The sequence below is a fragment of the Mycteria americana genome, chromosome 1 (assembly GCF_035582795.1).
Source record: "Mycteria americana isolate JAX WOST 10 ecotype Jacksonville Zoo and Gardens chromosome 1, USCA_MyAme_1.0, whole genome shotgun sequence".
Lineage (NCBI taxonomy): Eukaryota > Metazoa > Chordata > Aves > Ciconiiformes > Ciconiidae > Mycteria > Mycteria americana.
In genome coordinates this window covers 127,144,125-127,161,680 of record NC_134365.1, presented here as the reverse complement: position 1 = coordinate 127,161,680, position 17,556 = coordinate 127,144,125, and the positions used below count along the sequence as shown (strand labels likewise).

The window sequence follows — 17,556 nt, the reverse complement described above, 5'->3', positions numbered from 1 at the left end:
GCCTAAGTCTATAACAGTTTAGTTTTAACTGTCTTTCAAAAGCAAACATTGGAAGATCACCTTGTATGGATTAATTTTCCTAAACCAAATAGTGAGTGTAGTTAAAACAAGCGGTTAATCTCTGGCTTGAATCTTTTTTAGAACTACCTGCTTTTTAGAAACTCATTTGCTCTTGCGGTAAAAGGAATTCTTCCAGACTACAGCAACGTGAATGGAAACTACTTTTTTTCGTCTTGTCCTCTAATGTGCTTAACTTTCCCTATTGTTAGGAGAGATTTGTTCCACTTCCAGAAAAGATCTGCTCATTGAATTAATTTGTCTCGTTTACTGGGAATGTCAGATTTGGAGGGGTTGAAGTTGTTTGTGTCTTGGAGATCCTGGACAATGCTTCATGTTGAATTGAGTAACATGCTGCAGCTTTGCCTAAGTCCAGGAAATCCAGTTTAGTATATTTTACAATCATTTGAAATTACTTTTAATGGCACTTAATGTTAATCTGGGTGATTAAGATCAATAGGTAGAAAGGAAGAGTTGCATTGCTGGTTTCTCTGAGAAGAATGTGTAGTCTAATTATTGAACATTCTGTAACACACTTGCAGTGTTTGAGAATCAAATCCATCTGACGAAGCTGTACAACTTTATTATGAAAACGATTAAAATACAGCTCTATCATCCTGTTTGACAGGCATGAACCCTAATGTTTTAAGTAAACTATTATGTAATAGTCTATATGTTGTTTTAAATTTCTTTGGCTGTTTCAGGATCACTTAATATGGAAGACAATACCGCAGAACTTCAGCATGAAGTATGATCTAGGGTAAGAAAGGGGGTAGTACATTAATAGGAGAATCTTTCCAACTAAACTATACCTTAAAAAAAAATCACTTGTGGCAGGAGGAAGAATAACCACTGTCAAGTTACTGTCATTGCAGGGACCAGTTTGCAGTGAAAGGTTAACAAACACAAAGGTAAGGCAAAGGTAAATGCTCTGGGAATATTTAGAAGCCTGCATTGTTTTCAGCTGTCTTGGACATAAAGCAGTTGAACTAGAGTAAAACCACTTTGTGGGATTCTGTTTGTCCTAAACAATACTAAGAGGTTTAAAACATTAATATACTCTTTAAAAAACAATGGCTACAATAGGTTCCCTGATATTTCAAATCATTCTTTGAAATTTCTAATTACCAATTTACGGTTGTTAAGTCTTTTTATATTATTTCCCTTATTGCTTAAGGAGATGCTTAAGCTCCATTTCTGAGACTTGTTGCATGAACTTCCTGGTTAATTGCAACATCTTTGCTACAATGTACAGTGATCACAAAATGTGCTAAGGTGACCTTATGTTCGGTTAGAAATGATGAGCTCAGCTCTGCCACAGGAGTAAAGCTGCCATAATTCATTTAAAGTAACTGGGAAGCATTATTGTGACAGAGTTCTGAAGAACCTCTTGGAGAGGTTCTCTCGTATGGAAGAACAATATCTCTGGGGTAAAAATATACTACATTGTGATTCTGATAGGCCAAGCACTATAGTATCAGAAAGTTTGATCTCCTCTCTCACCTGCTTTTATCAGCAATAAGTAACTCAAATTGCAGCTTTGTAGAGAGGGTTGCAGCAAGGCCTGTTAAGGAGGGGAAAAAAAAAAAAGGAGGTAAAACATGTTGCACATTTACTATCTAGTACTAGGACTCCCAGTGCTTTTGCAAGATTAGGCTGTCTGGGCTGTGGGTTCCTCATTTAAAGTGAAGTGCTGATTGCCTGAAAATTAGTCATGCTATAGACCTTTTGGTGAGGATTTACTTCAACTTGAGCTTCTTGCTGGTCTATATTGAATTGATGCGTTCCTAGTTTACTTAATTCAGAGGTTTAATCAGATTAATAGTCCACTTCAGATACTAGTGCGAAGTTTTACAGGAGCTAGTTGTTTAAAGTGACTGTATAATTAACTGTAAGTCTTTAACATCTGCATGCTGGGTATACCTAGGTAGCGATATTGTAACCAGGCTGAAGTTGACAGTATAGAGTTTGTTTAAACGCAAGACCTGCTGCTGAGATGGTCATCCTGTCAGCTCTGTTCCAGCTGCTTGCTGCTGCTGTAGGCTCTAATTTTACTTTTTAAAGCTAGTCTTAGACTAGTGCCACTTTCTGCCGTCTGTTTGAAGGGCACATTTGAATTCCCACTTCTTGTGTTGTTCATTCTCATGGCTGCAGGCCTCCAGCTGGTACTAAAGGTGCTTTTGAGCACTCTAATGTGCGCTATTTCTTAAATACCAGTTGCTTTGTGCGGCACAAGCTACTTTTTGAACCACTGTAAAGCCACTGTGCTTTAGTTTGAGCTAGGTAAGCAAGGCATGTTATATTGTACAACAGTACTGGCCCTTAACTGCTAATCAAACAGGCAATTACAATACTGATCCCTGAGCCAGGAACAGCCTTTTTGTATTTAGAATTTAGTTAATTAGAATGAAAGCGCTGTCAACACCACTAGATCTGCTATTGATCATTCTCTTTAATCTTCCCAAGAATATAAATTATAAAAAGATTTATGTGACATGCAGAAATTATAGGTTTTGTGTACAGTGCTACCAGGAAAGCAATGAAACTGTCATGTGAAGCTCTGTGAAGGGAGACAACAGTGAGAGCAGAGGCCCACAGTTTTGTTTTCCAAAGGGAGGTTATCACTGTTGTTTTGAGGCACTCCTGCGAGGCTGAGGGAAGGAGAGGGATGCAAGAAAAATACAGCCTGTATGGGGATCCTGTCTGCTTGAAGTGAGAAGGGCAGGAGAGTCATTATGCAATATTCAGCAGCGAGCAATTTTCAGCCAGGCTGGGAAAGGCTTGATAACAGTGCTGTCTGTAGGATTTAGGATGTAACTGCTGCAGGGAGTGGTGATCTGGTCACCAAAGAGAGTTTTTCCTGGGGGAGCTTGGCCTCTGGCAAAGAGGGTGAGATTATTTGATTGGGTCTGCTTCAGAGCTTAGTCATATATTGTCCAGTATTTGGACTGGGGAGTGCCTAGAGTCCGGCTAGCTGTTCTCATGAAGCGCTGACGCTTCTGAAAAAGGAGAGAATTCAGAGTCAGATCTGAAGCCTGAGCATTGCTTTTGGTATTCAGATTGAAAAGAGGAAGTAAGCCATAAAATAAAGGGTTCTTTTAAGAGTCAGTATGCTTTTTCTAGATAATCCCCCAAAGTCTAAACTTGGCAGAAGGGAGATATAATCTAGGCTTTGCGTATGCCTCAGCTTTCCAGACTTCTCTGTGGCAGGCATGGGAACTTTCAGAGTTCTTCCAGCCAACGCACTGCTGTTACAACACACAGGCAAGGGAAGCCTAAAGCAGATCTGAAATGTGTAAATGTTATGTTCAAGTCTTTAAAAAAAAAAAAAAAGAAGAAACCATGTTGAAATGCAAATGTTGAGCAACTTGCAAGGGATTGCTGGGATTTACAGGTCAGCCTTAATGGAGGTGACGAGAGCACTGCCAGAGTCTAGCATAAAGAGATAAACATCTGTCTGAAAACAAAACAAAACCCCCACAATAACAATGACTTTTGGAATCCTATTACTGACACAATTTTTTGGCTATGGTGAAGTGGGTCCTTTGAGCTAAAATTCACAAATGTTCTCTAGAAAAAATTAAATTTTGTGCTCAAGTAAGGGTTGGGGACCGTCCTGCATTTTTTTTATTTTCTCTTCTGTGGGCCTTAAACCATATTCTTAAGAATTTTCATCTTTGTAGAGTGGGGAGAGGGGAACCACACAAGTATTGCAGGACAGAAAAGGAGGCAGATCAAGGAAGACTGAAGTGGAACTATAGGATTTCAAATCTGGCAGAACAAAAGAAATGGGAATAAATGGGGAACCAAGAAGTTTATTTCCTGTCCTGTTCTGTCACTAATGCAAGGTGTTGCCATGGAGGAGCTACGCTTACTTGCAAGGCACTGAACTATAAAGGGCTTCTACAGCTCACAGTGCAGAGGATGAAAGAGAAAGGAGTGAAAGCTAGCCAGCATGCACAGAAGCCGTATCCCTGCAGGAGCAGGACTGGTATGTGGTGTGTTACTGGATCGGAGACCAAAGACACTGGCACCGCTGTCACCCAACCCTCTCCAGGCACTGCTTGCAACCAGAGACCATAGCAGGTCTCTGAACTGGGACCACTTCTGGGCAAGTCTTTGGTCTTGCTGTAAATGACTGCAGTCTCCTGGTCCAGTGACAAATTTGGGTCCCTCAGCTTGTGTTTTGTTTTTTGTTTTTTGGTTTTTTTTTTGGGGGGGAGTGGGGGGAACATCTGTAGTCAGTGGAGCACTAGCAGATATTACACCACTTCCCATACTTCTCAGAGACTCGTGCCCTGGCACAATGCAGCTGCTGTGAAATAACTGTGCTGTTCTTTCTACTCAGACTTGTGTAACACGTGTCCTGCCTGACCAATGATGAGGTACAGGGTACAGAAAGCCCAGATGACCACATTCCTCTCAAATAAACAGAGCAGAAACTGACGGATGGCATGAAGCCATGCATCTATATAGCCTGCTCCCGTGCGCTCTCCTACCTGAACTGCTGGAAAATCAATTGCTACAGATGGTGCCTGTCTATGACAGGCAGGAGAGATGGGTCTGCTGAAAGGCTATCTAAAACCAGGAACGGATAGGCGGTGCTCTGAAACTGAAGAGATTCTGATAGATGTCTATAATAAAATCAGCAGGAATTCTTTTCTAGAATAGGTCAAAAAGGCATGCTAAACTGCATCTGTACTCAAGAGTGGTTGAGGACAGCTTTTAGGATATAAATCCCATCCTTAAATAGGGACTTACCTTGCCAGTGTGCTTTCAGCGTTTAGAGATTCTTCTATTGCTGAAGAACAGCTTCACACTAAAGGACTCCGGCAATCAAATTTAGTAATGCCATCAATGTCACCCAACATCACCAAAAATACATAGCTAAGTTCTTGGCATGAATACATGTCATAAAATATTTTGAATTCTTCATAAGGGAAATAAAATTCATGGTTGCACCAAATGTTTTTATAAAGGCAGTTGAATTCCACTTTAATTATATTCCAGTGCATGAATTTATGATGATAAATTTACATGCCCTTAATCTAGTGAGCATATGCTTTTCATTAGGCAACGGGGATAGAAGCAGTATGGCTAGGATAAATTCATAGTAATTTAGTTGGTAGCTTATAGCCAACACTGTAAGGTCACTGACTTGAAAGACTTCCGTGCTGCCTACCTACTTACCTGATCAACCCCCTTATTTTAAGTACTTCCTTAAAATGCCATGGTCAAAGTACCCAAGGAATTGATGAAAAAAAGTCTGTCACAATACCCATTTAATCAATTACAGCATTTGGAACACAGCAGAGCTAAATGGGAGCTCTAACTACATCCTATGGTAGGTCATCAATCAAAATCTTGACTAATGTACAGCATCAGCTTGGAAAGAAAAAAACCTTTAAGTGATCAGACAGCTCTCAACTCCTAAGAATCTATTTCTGTCCCTCTTAGTCTCTGCTGCAGCAAAAAAAAGAGGAAAAAATACATAAAAACAGCTGTACCAATGATTTTCAATCGACCTGTCTCAAATGTTTCAGCTAGTTTACAGAGCCAAGAGTGGGCAGCTAGACTCCACTGCCAGTGCTCCCCATAGCTGAACTGCCACCTCCACAGTTGCTGGAGCACCTCTACCTGGGGCAGCCAACCCCAAGAAAGTCATCAGCTTTGCAGACAGGTGAGTTAGTACAACCTAAGCCACGTTGGTGAATGTGCAGCTCTGCCTTCTGGAAATCTTCAGGTTATTAGATATATCCTTGGGAGCAGAGGGGCTCTGCTTCATGGCTGAATGTGGTCTTATTTCCAAGGGAAATAAGTCAGAATAGCTCTGGGTAACCTGAAAGGAAAATGTGCTAGAAAAAGGAAGGGCAATCAACTGTCAGTCATGCAGAGAAGCGGATGGGGTGAGGAGGCATAACTGGAAAAAGCAAAAACTAAGATAAGCACTCTCTATATATGAATTGGTCCTGATCTCTTTTGTGCATGTGTGTGTGTGCACGCACACACAGTTATATCAGTCTTTACAAATGAAACGTTGGAAGAAGAGGTTTCCTCCCCCTATTAAAAACATTACTTTTATTAAAAAGTGGAAATATTTTTACATTCTTTCCATATTTTAAAGGAGATTTAAAGAAAAAGTACGCTCAATATTTTGTAAAAGTGAGGATTTATAAACTCAGAAGGCTAATAGGAATACATCCACCTAAAAAGATGTCCAGTCTAAAAAGATCCATCTAAAAGATGTCCTAAAACATCTGCAGGAAAACTGTGCCCATACCACTAACATCCCAAAGGTGATGCTGACTACCAGAAACTGGCTTTGATGTGTGTTACTTCTGGAGAAAACCAAAATAAGGGTACCAAAAAGAAGCACAAGCCAATCAGGAAAATAAGCATGCTGGGACACAAATAGCACCGTTGAAGCATAATGGCCCCAGTGTCAACCTGCAGCACAGTGGTCACTTTAATTTTGCCTTTGTCCCCTAACTACTGTTTTTTATCCAAGGGCACGGAAGAGTCAGTACTAAAGGGAATACAGAGGGAGTCACAGGGGCCAGGCACCAAACTGAAAGAAATTATATCTCCTGCAGGCAGCTGCTGATGCCGTGGGACACGTGCCAAGCCTGTGGTCGCCAGCCCCCTCCATCCTCTTTCCTGACTTTTAGGGAGCCCGGGGGCCCAAGCTGCCAGCGTCCCCAGAGGGCCCCCGCGCTGCTGGGCACAGGCAGCCCCCAGCCCACTGCCGCCTCCTCTTGCTTCCCCACGGCCCTGCCGAGAAGCAACTTGCCCAAACGGCAGCGGAAAGCCTGAAACTTTAGAAAGCCATTTCAGGGCAGTGCTCCCTCGAAGTCTGTCTGTCCTGCCATCTCAGGGCAGAGCCGGAGCCTCCTGTGCTGCTAGCGAGGCGCTAGCTGCCGGACAAACTGCTGCATCCCAGGAATATCGCTTGGGAAAGCAGCCTCTGACATGTCACAATAGGAGTCATGATCATCGTCATGAGACCAGCTTCCTTGTCTTGAACGGACAGTCTGGATTTAAACGTCACAAAACCATTCTGCATTTTAGTTTCTCCTCTGCTCCCTTTTTTTTTCTTTTTTTCTTTTTCTTTTTTTTTCTGTTATCCCAGAGGTTCCCAGGAGTTCATCCACAGAGGAATCACCTTTATTTCTTCTTTCCACCCCATGTTTGACCACTTTCACGCCACAGACCTGATGCTTAACAAATTCCACAGCTGCTGAAATATTCAGATTGTTGGCAGTGGTAAAACAAGTCCCGGTTGCTATAATTTCTAGCACTGTGTAGGAGTCATTGGTTACTGTAGCCTAAATTAACTATTTGGCAGAGGGGAAAAAAATCTGAAAAGCTTAAGTCTTTAAATGTTATTGCCTGCCAAATTCCTTTATGAATTTCCCTGTAACATGCAACATAACCTTAGCTAGAAAATAAATACATTTACATTCTTACCTTCATTTTTTTCCTCCTCAAGCTCTTCCTCTCCAGTCTCTGTTCAAATTTGGTTTTAGTTATGTTTCTGTTTTTCAAAGAATCGTAGCTTCTGCACTCCTGTCCTTCAAAAAGTTCTTTATAATCTGCATCTCTTGCAGGCATTGGAGTAGCACAAACAGACAAAAATATTCTGATGGAACAAAGTATTACCACATAAATTGCCTCATTTTCCTGATATCTGATGTCTAATATGAAACCGTGTGTTCTCTAGCCAGAAGTAAACATTTCTGATCTTGGACTCTCCCATGAACTGCAAAAAATAATGGTGGTTAAACTATTTTAAAAGCTACGAATTAGAGCAGGGATCTAGAAAAGACCAAGATACAGGAAACATCCGAAACAAACAAATTACAGTGATGGCAGGTTGTTTAACACCTCCCAGTGTTAAAACTCGCTCAGGCTGTGACCGGTCAGCTTCTGGGACTTTTCCATCTGAAGAGCCGGCATTTTACCACATGCTGTTGTGAAAGCGGAGGCTCGGTAAGATGCAGGACGTAGCGTGAAAGATCCAGTTGTTTCTCAGCCCATCAAAGTCAGACCAACCGCACAACCACACTGCTTTGCCGCAGCACTGACCCAGCCACCCGTGGCACAGATCGTTCATCGTCTCACTTTGTAATTCACATCCATAATTGAATGTATCATTGCATGTGAAGCCCCCCTGCCAGAAGAGGAGGGCAATTTCAGCTGCCCTTGCCCCATTTTCAGCTGTGTCCTCCAGTACCTGCCCCAGGATGGCCTGAGCCCTCCCTGGTGGCTCAGTAAATTCAGACCTGAATTTACTGCTTCTGCCGTGTTCGTGAAAATGGACAGGAGTAAACCAACATTTAATAAACAGCCATCCGACGTGCACAGTCAAGAGAAAATAATTTCCTGAGATCACAATTTTCTTTTACACTACAGCATTGAAAAAGAAAATCTGTTTGCAGCCTTATAATGAAGTTGTACTTGAAAGCAGTGAGGCTGCCGGGGACACCGGCTCCGAGGAACGCCTGCTCAGACCTGGCAAACCTACTGCTGCCCTGAGAAACTCCCACTAACAGGGCAATTCCTGGGAGCAGCGATAAGTTTATGCGATGCATACGTGCTGGGGGGCAGCACTGGACTGCATCGCCATGCTGCATGAGAGTTTGAACAGAGACACAGTAAAATTTCTGCAGTGTCCCACACTGAAACACCAGAAGGATTTTTGGTGCTGAGAGTCCAGAGGAAGTAACTAAGTTTCCATGTCGGAGACAAATTTATGAAGGTAATCTGTGAAATGAAACAAAGGTTCTCAGATTAAAGTCTATGAAATGCCAGATTTTGGCAACGGAGCAGTGATGGTCAAGACGTGGAGGGATGAAGGGAGGGAACCACGCACAGAGTGGGTGCTCTTCCTCAAAGCGGACAAGGAGAACAGAAGCAGAAAACACCTCCAATACAAAAATCTTCATTTTGAAATACTGAAATTATTCCATCTGAAGGGATACTTCTGTGTCCTTACCGAGTATACAGCAGAGCCAGATAGCAAGTAACTGTGATATATTAAATAGTTAAAGGGAAAAATATTTATTTTCATTTTCTTATGGATCCAGGTATGTCCCAAGTAACCATGAGGTTAAAAGCACTCATATAAATTGAAAACCTACTACAAATTTCAGGAAAATACGTGGAATGCAGAGAAAGCTAAGGCTGGAGGATATTTTTCCCCAGAAAAATCAACACTTCATTTAAAAGAACATTTCCACTGTTATTATAAGAATTGCTGTTTAAAACAACAACAAGAAAAAAAAGCCCAACAAAAAATACCCCACTTGCTAAAGGTAAAATTAGATTTGTTCTATCAAATCATCTGTAACAATAGAAGAGTGGAGGAGGAGGAAATGCCACATTTGCTAAAAGCTTTATTTTAACTCCTGATCTATGGAGGAAAACAACCAAGAGCTGTGCAGGGAGGAGGGCTGGAGGAAGCTGTTAGCTAGACAATAGCAGACTGTCAAAAACAGAGTCTTATTTAGAGCAGGAAAACGGGGTTCTGACAGCACAGTTTTTGTAAGTGCATATCCAGAATTAAAGGTCAGAAATGCCCAACGTGGGCAGCGGTTCACAACTGAACCCCAGCTATTATTTGCTTTTTGTTCCTAACGCTCCCACACCAGCTTCTGCCCAAAGACTTCAAGGTGCAAGACTGAAATACAGGCGTTACAGGGGGGGAAAAATAATGACCCAATTTCTCTGTGCAAACCATTATCAAAGCAGTCAAACACAGCCAAATTTGGGACAATGCTGTGAGGTCCAGCAGGTTGGTTCACCTAAAGTAAAAATAGAGTGTGCGTGTGTGTGTGTACATGTCTGTTAAGCATCCTCCCACAGCTGGAAACTAAAGGGTTAAACGCATCTTCCTTTCTACCTGGGTTCAGAGCCACATTTTTATTTAAGAAAAAAACCAAAAGAAGTCTTTCCCACAGTCAAAGTGTTTATGGAGTTCAGAAAGGCTCCGTGCAGTCCTGGGTCCAGACCTGTTCTCGCTGAGAAAGGTCTCCTCCGGTGTGTTCCCGCGGGCGCCAGCCAGAAGCAGGCTCCTCAGGAGACCTCTCGCTCAAGAGGACGATGTGAATTAGTTCTCCATGGCTGGCCTGTTCCTGCACAGCTTGCACGATCTTCATTTTATCAGCTTTAACCTGTGCTCTGCCAATCCCTGAACCAGGCTAGTCCTGCACGTTTTAGCATGTGGGACGCCCTGGCAAAGATTTGGGATGGGATGGGGGGTGTGTGTGTGTACTTTTATTTATTTACTTATTTAAATGGCCGTGCAACTCAAATGTGGAGGAAAATTTGGAAAGTCAAAGAGAATCAGAGTAAGATTTTGATGTCCTTCCTTAAAAACTAAGGTGTGAAAAGCACTGAAGTGATACAGGCTGGTCAGCCTCACTTTCTCTTTGTTGTTGTTGAATAGCACGATGTTGCTATATTCAGATTTGCAGAAACACAGTGATGTTCACATTGAAAAAAAAAACCCCAAACAGCAAAATGCAACCCCCAAAGCCAGTACGCCATCTCAGCTATCTCCAGTGGAATTAGAATTTGCGTAAAAGATTAATTTTGTAATGATTCAATTTTAAACTTTTAAAATGTTTAAAACTTTAAATGTCTTAACATTTCCTTGTAGTGTTAAATCAAACCATGTAGATATAAATAGGCTTTCAAATAACTACATTTTCTCCAAAACCTGATAATGACAGGTTGGCTTTATTATTTTTTAAACCATTTCCTTGCATAAGCTTTGCTAACTTAAGTCCTCCAGATTCATAGCGTGGTGCATGCAAAATCTTGACTGTAGGACAAAAAGCTCCAAGAAACTGTGGGATGGGGAAAAAAACAGAGAAAAATAAATTCCTTTTAAAATTCCTTGTTTGGAATTTAGTTTGGTTAGTTTGGTTAACTGAGGAGACTTGCTGCTGGCAGAGGCAGGTAAGAAGTGTCTGAGAGTGCTACATAACTGCACCGAGGAGCGAGCGAGCAGCTCACAAATGCCAACAACGCAGGCAAACGCAAATATGCGAGGCCTTCCCTGCAAAATTGCCACAATGGACTAGAACAAGAGAGTTGTGAGATGGAGAACATTTCTGATCCCTTTTGGAGGGACTCCAAGCTTGTCACATGGCAACCTAAAAATCTGCCTTTGCTTGTGCAGGCCTTCATCAGCAAATACTTTGTTTAAGGTCAAAGAAGGAATCCTACAAAGCTATCTGCCAGCTGCTTTCCTAAAACTAACCTCTCTAAACTGATAAACTGAGTTCAATGGGGAGAGTTGAAGTACCTTCTCAGACAGCCTCTGCTGCTCTTCTGGATCTCTTGACATCTCTCCTTTATTAATTCCTGCTCTATTTCATTTACTTGCACGGAGATCAAGCACCCTCCCATCTCTTCTTCCAGTCCACCTCAAGGATCTGCCTCCTCCTGTGCATGGACAACCCAACCCAATGACCTGTCTGAGGCACGAAGAGGAGAACAGAACAGGCAATGCCAGCCCAAAGGAGATGTTCCTGTTCCCTCTCAGTTGCAGGGAGGTCATCCCAGCGCCTGGGACTGGGAGAGAGGCCATGGGGAAGGGGAAGGAGGGAAGCAGCCAGGTACAGTCCCTCCACCCAGCCCGTGGTGGGTCCTTCCCTGCATGCTGAACACCCCTGGGCCAGGCTGCGCTGCACGCCTCCCTCCAGCTCCCTCCACTCCTCACTAGCTTTAAGCTAGGTCTTTAAAAAAGAGCTGTGGCTGGGTGGATTTTGTTGTTGTTGTGCTTGCAAGAGAACAAATCAAGATGCTTCTAAAATCACGATTTAACAGCTGCTGCCTGACTGTGGTTCTAACCTTGCCCAAAGGGACTGGAGCTCACAAACAAGATGGAAAAGGAGCAGTTTTTTTCCTTGGATGCTTAAAAATATCACCTCATGCTCATAGCTTTCTGTGGCTGACATAATCTCTGTAGAGCACCACAAAGCTCAGAGCAGTGAGGATCTCCAAGAGCGTCCCCAGGGGATACTGAGCGGACTTGTGAGTTTAGGCAAAAGCGCATAACTTTAAGATGGAGCCTGCCAAGTTTATAAACAGCTTTTTACAGCGTGTTTGCCTGCAATGGATCTGGGTTTGGAGACACAGGAGGCCACTGCTAGCCCTATATTTCTCACTAAATGCAAAGCAGAACCCTTTGTTTTACCTTTTTTTATAGCTGTACGAGCGGTCAGACCTCTGGCACCTTCTGCAATGCACTCAGTGAATCTTGAGTCTCTGTCCTAAACCCTTTCAGCCAGGACGAAAAAGAAACTCCTTTCTGCAGAACGAACGCATCAGTTCATTGCCGCCTCCAACCCCCCAAGGAGAAGGTGCAGAGCAGCAGCAGTGCCACCGCAGGGCCACGACCGCTCTGCGCCCAGCACTGGTACTGCTGCCCACAAATACCTTGCACAATGTAGGGCTGTACAGTACTACATGTTATGAAAGAAAAGAGGACTCCTTGGAAATACTCTGGTCAGGATGACCTCTGTGACTTTCTGCTGATGTACGTCTGTCTCTGAGGCAATCGTAGAAGTTAAAAAGATGGAGGGCTGCTGCTGCATCCCACCAATCTGGCCCAAAACCTGTCTTCTGCCCACAAGCTAGGTAAACCTGCACAACAACCCTGATGGGTCACCTTGGGCTTCAGCTGCATGCTCTGTCCAGCGTCACTACCTGACCATGAATGCCACTGATGTTTCAAGGTCATGTCATCTGAAGTAAATGAAACAAACTGGAATAATCTTCTTCCAGGATGCCCAGAATGTGCTGTTTGCTAGTTAACAGCATGTTTGAATAAAAGGTTGATTCCTTCAGACTTAAATCATTCTCTATTTGAGCAGCTGACTCTTCAGTAAGAGTTGAACGTGGATGGTACCATATTGCGCGCCAAACTGTGCAGCGAGCAAGAAGGAGAAGGTTGTACAGGCAAACTTTTTTTTTTAAAGCACCCATCTGCAACAAAACAAATGCAGAAAAACAAATGCAGAACTGTGTGTAGAGGAAAGCAATTTACAAATCTGGTTTCAGGCCCAACGAGTGTCCTTTCAAAGCTAAGATGAATTCAAGTTGACTATGACCAACTACGTATAGACCTGGATACCTGCAGCATAGAAAAGAATGAATGTATTTCTAAAGCATGCCTTACTCCCCATTTGTGAGATACCACGAAAGGAAAGACACTACCCAGCACAGCAGTCGCTCCCAAGGTAAATTCCAGCCCACAGAAATCAAAAGGAATTTAACATCTCTGAGCATCCAGAGCTACCTCAAACACACAGGTTACACGCGTGCATTCAGCATGGAGCTACAAGATGGTGAGGGACTGCACCTACACTGCTACATGAGAGGAATAGACCCATCCTGGGCCCTTCGGACAAACGGCCCTGACTGACTCACAGCCACACACGTCCATACCCACCCAGAACAAATTCAGCTTGTGGAGAGCTAGCCAAAGTGGTCCCGCACAGAGCCAGGAAGCTTGCTAGCCAGTAGGCTCTGCAGGTCAGCATGGCAAGCCCGAGTTCGCTCCCTAGCCCACTTCTATTTAGCAGAGGAAAACATGCTTGAACTGAGCCTACCCTTCAGAGACTCCTGCTAAACAGAAAATTCAATAGCGTGACGGCTGTGGGTTCCCAAGAGCCGCCTAGCAAAAGCCAAGGTCTGTGGTTCGGTTTCCCCAGCTGACTCCTCCATCCCTGCTGGTGCAGCATGACAGGGTGGAGAACACAAGAGGTGTTTTTCCATGGCAGCAGCTGCCAGGAGGGTGCTGCCAGGATGGCCACTCAGCAAACGGCTTCTCATATCGTGTCCTGACATGTTAACTGAGGGCTGAACCGGAAAACTTGAACCCAAGAGTGCACAGTAGGTGGAAAGGGTAGAGCTAGGTTCAATTACAGGTGAGGTCTCAGCTGGTGGAAAAGCTGGCAGCTCTCCTCTGGACACTGAGGTGACAGCTAAGGAGGACTCGTGGTTAAGATGGGCTCAACCAGGCTGCTTCAGTGTGGGGGGAAAGATGTCTCAGTAGTATTCAGTAGTATTTGAAATTATGTTTCAGTTTTCACACAGTAATGTTACTAAAATACCTATTTTAACATAGCTAAATCCTTAGGAAATAGTCTGCTTTGCAGGCTACCCAAGTAGTGAAGGCATATATCCATTTAACTTTTTTTTTTTCAAGCTCATTGGTGCCACATGTATACAAACACTTCTTTTCCTTGCAGCTTTTGATGGGAGAAGGGTAGGGGACAGATTTAACTAAACAAGATCTAGTCTGTCCTGCTAGCTGATGTCTTAAAAGATCAGGAAGTCAAAGTGTTAGCTCTTATTTAATAGCACCAGCATGCGATAATTGCAATATCATTCAGCATTGTGGAATTGCTTCTGTAGAGGTACACAATGAACAACATGGCTTCTCAGCTGCATGCGAAAATCATGACGTCTTCCTACAACATTACAGCACTTCAAGAGCAGAGGCCTGATACAAGTATAAATTGGGAGAGGAGTGGCTGGAGGGCAGCCCTGCAGAAAGGGGTCTGGGGGTGCTGGTCGCAGCAGGCTCCATACGAGTCAGCAGCGTGCCCTGGCAGCCAAGAGGGCAAACGGCACCCTGGGGTGCATCAAACACAGTAGAGCCAGCCGGCCAAAAGAGGTGATTATCCCGCTGTATTCAGCATTGGTGTGGCCTCACCTGGAGTACTGTGTGCAGTTCTGGGCCCCACCATTTAAGAAGGACGTGAAGGTCTCTGAATGCATCCAGAGGAGGGCACCAAAGCTGGTGAAAGGGCTGGAAGGCATGTCCTGTGAGGAGCGGCCGAGGACCTTGGGCTTGTCTAGTTGGGCGAACAGGAGGCTGAGGGGCGACCTTGTGGCTCTCTACAGCTTCCTGAGGAGGGGACGTGGAGAGGGAGGTGCTGAGCTCTTCTCCCTGGGATCCAGTGGCAGGACGCCTGGGAATGGTTCAAAGCTGCGCCAGGGGAGGTTTAGACTGGACACGAGGAAGCATTTCTTTACCAAGAGGGTGGTTACACACTGGAACAGGCTTCCTAGAGAGGTAGTTGATGCCCCAAGCCTGTCAGGGTTTAAGAGGCATTTGGACAATGCCCTTAACAACATGCTTGAACTGGTCAGGCAGTTGGACCAGGTGATTGTTGCAGGTCCGTTCCAGCTAAAATCGTCTATTCTATTCTACGTAACCCCAAGGAGCAAGGCGGGAGCTGCCGTGCAGAGCGGCACCAGAGACACCACGAGCAGCTCGCAGCCCTGCGCCAGGCTGGCTCTGTCCCAGCTTTGCGGGGTCAACATTGCACAGATCCGTGCCAAAAGCACGGCAGGGCTCAGGCTGGCCTGCAGCCCCCCAGCCGCCCCCTCTCTCCCTCAGCTGCAAAATCAGCTTCAAAGGATGGGAGCACTTTTCTCTGTCTCTTTTAAATGCAGCACTTAGGGTTTGCCTGCTGCTTTGCAAGCTTGCCAGCTGCTTTCAAGGCTGTATCAAGTCACGGAGGAAGCCTCAAAAATAAAGATGCAGAAAGGAGCACGCTGCCTGATGAGGGAGCAGCCCCCGCGGCAGCAGGCAGGGCCAGGAGGGCCGTGGGCAGGCCAGGTTGGGCTGTGGGCAGGCCAGGCAGGGCTGGCAGGGCCAGGAGGGCCGTGGGCAGGCCAGGCTGGGCCGTGGGCAGGCCAGGCAGGGCTGGCAGGGCCAGGAGGGCCGTGGGCAGGCCAGGCTGGGCCGTGGGCAGGCCAGGCTTCTGGAAGGCTGGTCCTGGCCTGTGGTGTCCCTGCCAGCAGGAGCACCAGGCAGGTGGGGGGCTGCGGGCGAGAGCTGGGGGCTTGGCATGGGCTTCCCTGCCCATACACACCAGGCTACGGCAATGGAGGGACGCGAGCGCTTCAAGGCCACAGTGGAGGTTTCCTAAGGGTAGGGTAGGACTCCTCACTTAATTTAGCTGATTAGCTGAAGCGACCCGAGAGGGATTAGACATCAGGGAGGCAGGCGCAGCCCCAGGCGTGGCAGAGGATGTCAGCAAAACCCTTCCCCACCTCAGACCGGCCTATTAGCACACCGCTTCTTTGTAGTTTCTGACAAACTCCCCCTTTAGCCTCTGCTCTCCAAAAGACAGCCTCAGGTACAGCTGAAACTCCTCTGCTCTGGTATTTGCAGCCTCGATAATGGCCTTTTAAAGACATGTGCGGTGGTGGGGAGTAAAACCAGTCAATGACATGCTTTTTCACCCCTACGAGAGCCCTATTTCACATAGCAGAAACCATTTTCTCCGCAGCACTTGCTTATGCTGGCTGGGTGCAGTGTCTCTCCAGCAAAGGGCGAGGGGACGGTCCTGCGCTGGGGGCCTCTGCCTCCATCGCCTCCGGAGGCCCCTCCGAACTCCATGTCTTGGGGCAGGAATTCAAGCTGTCCAGGCTTAAGCTGCCGTCGCTTTCCGCATCCGTGCTGCTCTGCACAGCCCCCAACCAACAGGAGTACAACCCTTCCTCACTCAGCATCTCTTATCTTTCAGAGCAGCAGCTGGATGTTTCCTGTAAAACCTATTATGCGGGGTCATTTCCCAAAGAAGTTAATCACCGCTCTGGAAGAATGTGAGGGGCTGGGAGTACATGGGGAGAGCGTCACGCAGGGAAGGGCAGCACAGCATTGCTTCCTGGGCTTGCCATGCTCCTGTTGAGTCTTAAAAACATTCCCCCAAAATTCCTGCTGAACCACCAGCAGCTGGTGGAGCATCCTAGGAAAAGCCCCGCAATAGGTGAAGTCAATGTGATTTAACCTAAATATGAAACTCTCAATTATATCGCTATTATGGGGTTACACAGCAGTCGCAGCTTCGTAACTACAGTCTAGATGCTACGTACGGTTAATACGTTTCAATTACACGTTAATTTATTGAAATACATTCTTACTTTAAAAACATTTGAAATTCTATGGTACATGGAAAATTTGGGCCAGGGGAATAATTATAACCACTTGAGCTGAAATAACCAGTGTAGCACAACTTCTGAAGTGACACCTTTGACAATTTAATCATAAATCTGATTAAAATGACCTAAATATTCTCCTAGTAGTTTATCTGCTATTTTTCATAAAGAAGATTTAGCTTTAAAATGCCCGCTAACTAGAGTAACTTTCAACTAATAGATGAAACCGAGCACATGCTTAGAGACAAACTATAGCTCTTGAAAGAAAAACAGCTTCTATTTTTATGGAGCTTTGTTTTGTCTCAGCTACTTATTATCAGAACTTGTTTCCTGCAATCTTTGTAAACTCATTTAAAACATCTGCAGTCTCAAAGGCAACCTGCAGGACACTCAAATGTGTAAGGATAGCAAGCAAGCAATTTAAACTAAGTTTCAAGAAAAAAAGAAACCCAAAAAACTCTCCTTGTCCGAGTGTTTGCAGGGCTTAAAAAAGCCTCTCCCCTCTTTTCTATATTAAGAAAATCTTTAACA

The 17,556-nt window shown here is 44.8% G+C and overlaps 1 long non-coding RNA gene across 1 annotated transcript; it reads left to right on the top strand.

The window, feature by feature from the left end:
* The first annotated feature begins 762 nt into the window (after positions 1-762).
* On the top strand, positions 763-11,161 carry LOC142418452 (uncharacterized). The gene is made up of 3 exons (XR_012778302.1): positions 763-817; positions 895-968; positions 6,651-11,161. It is a non-coding gene; the product is annotated as an uncharacterized LOC142418452 (long non-coding RNA).
* Positions 11,162-17,556: the final 6,395 nt, after the last annotated feature.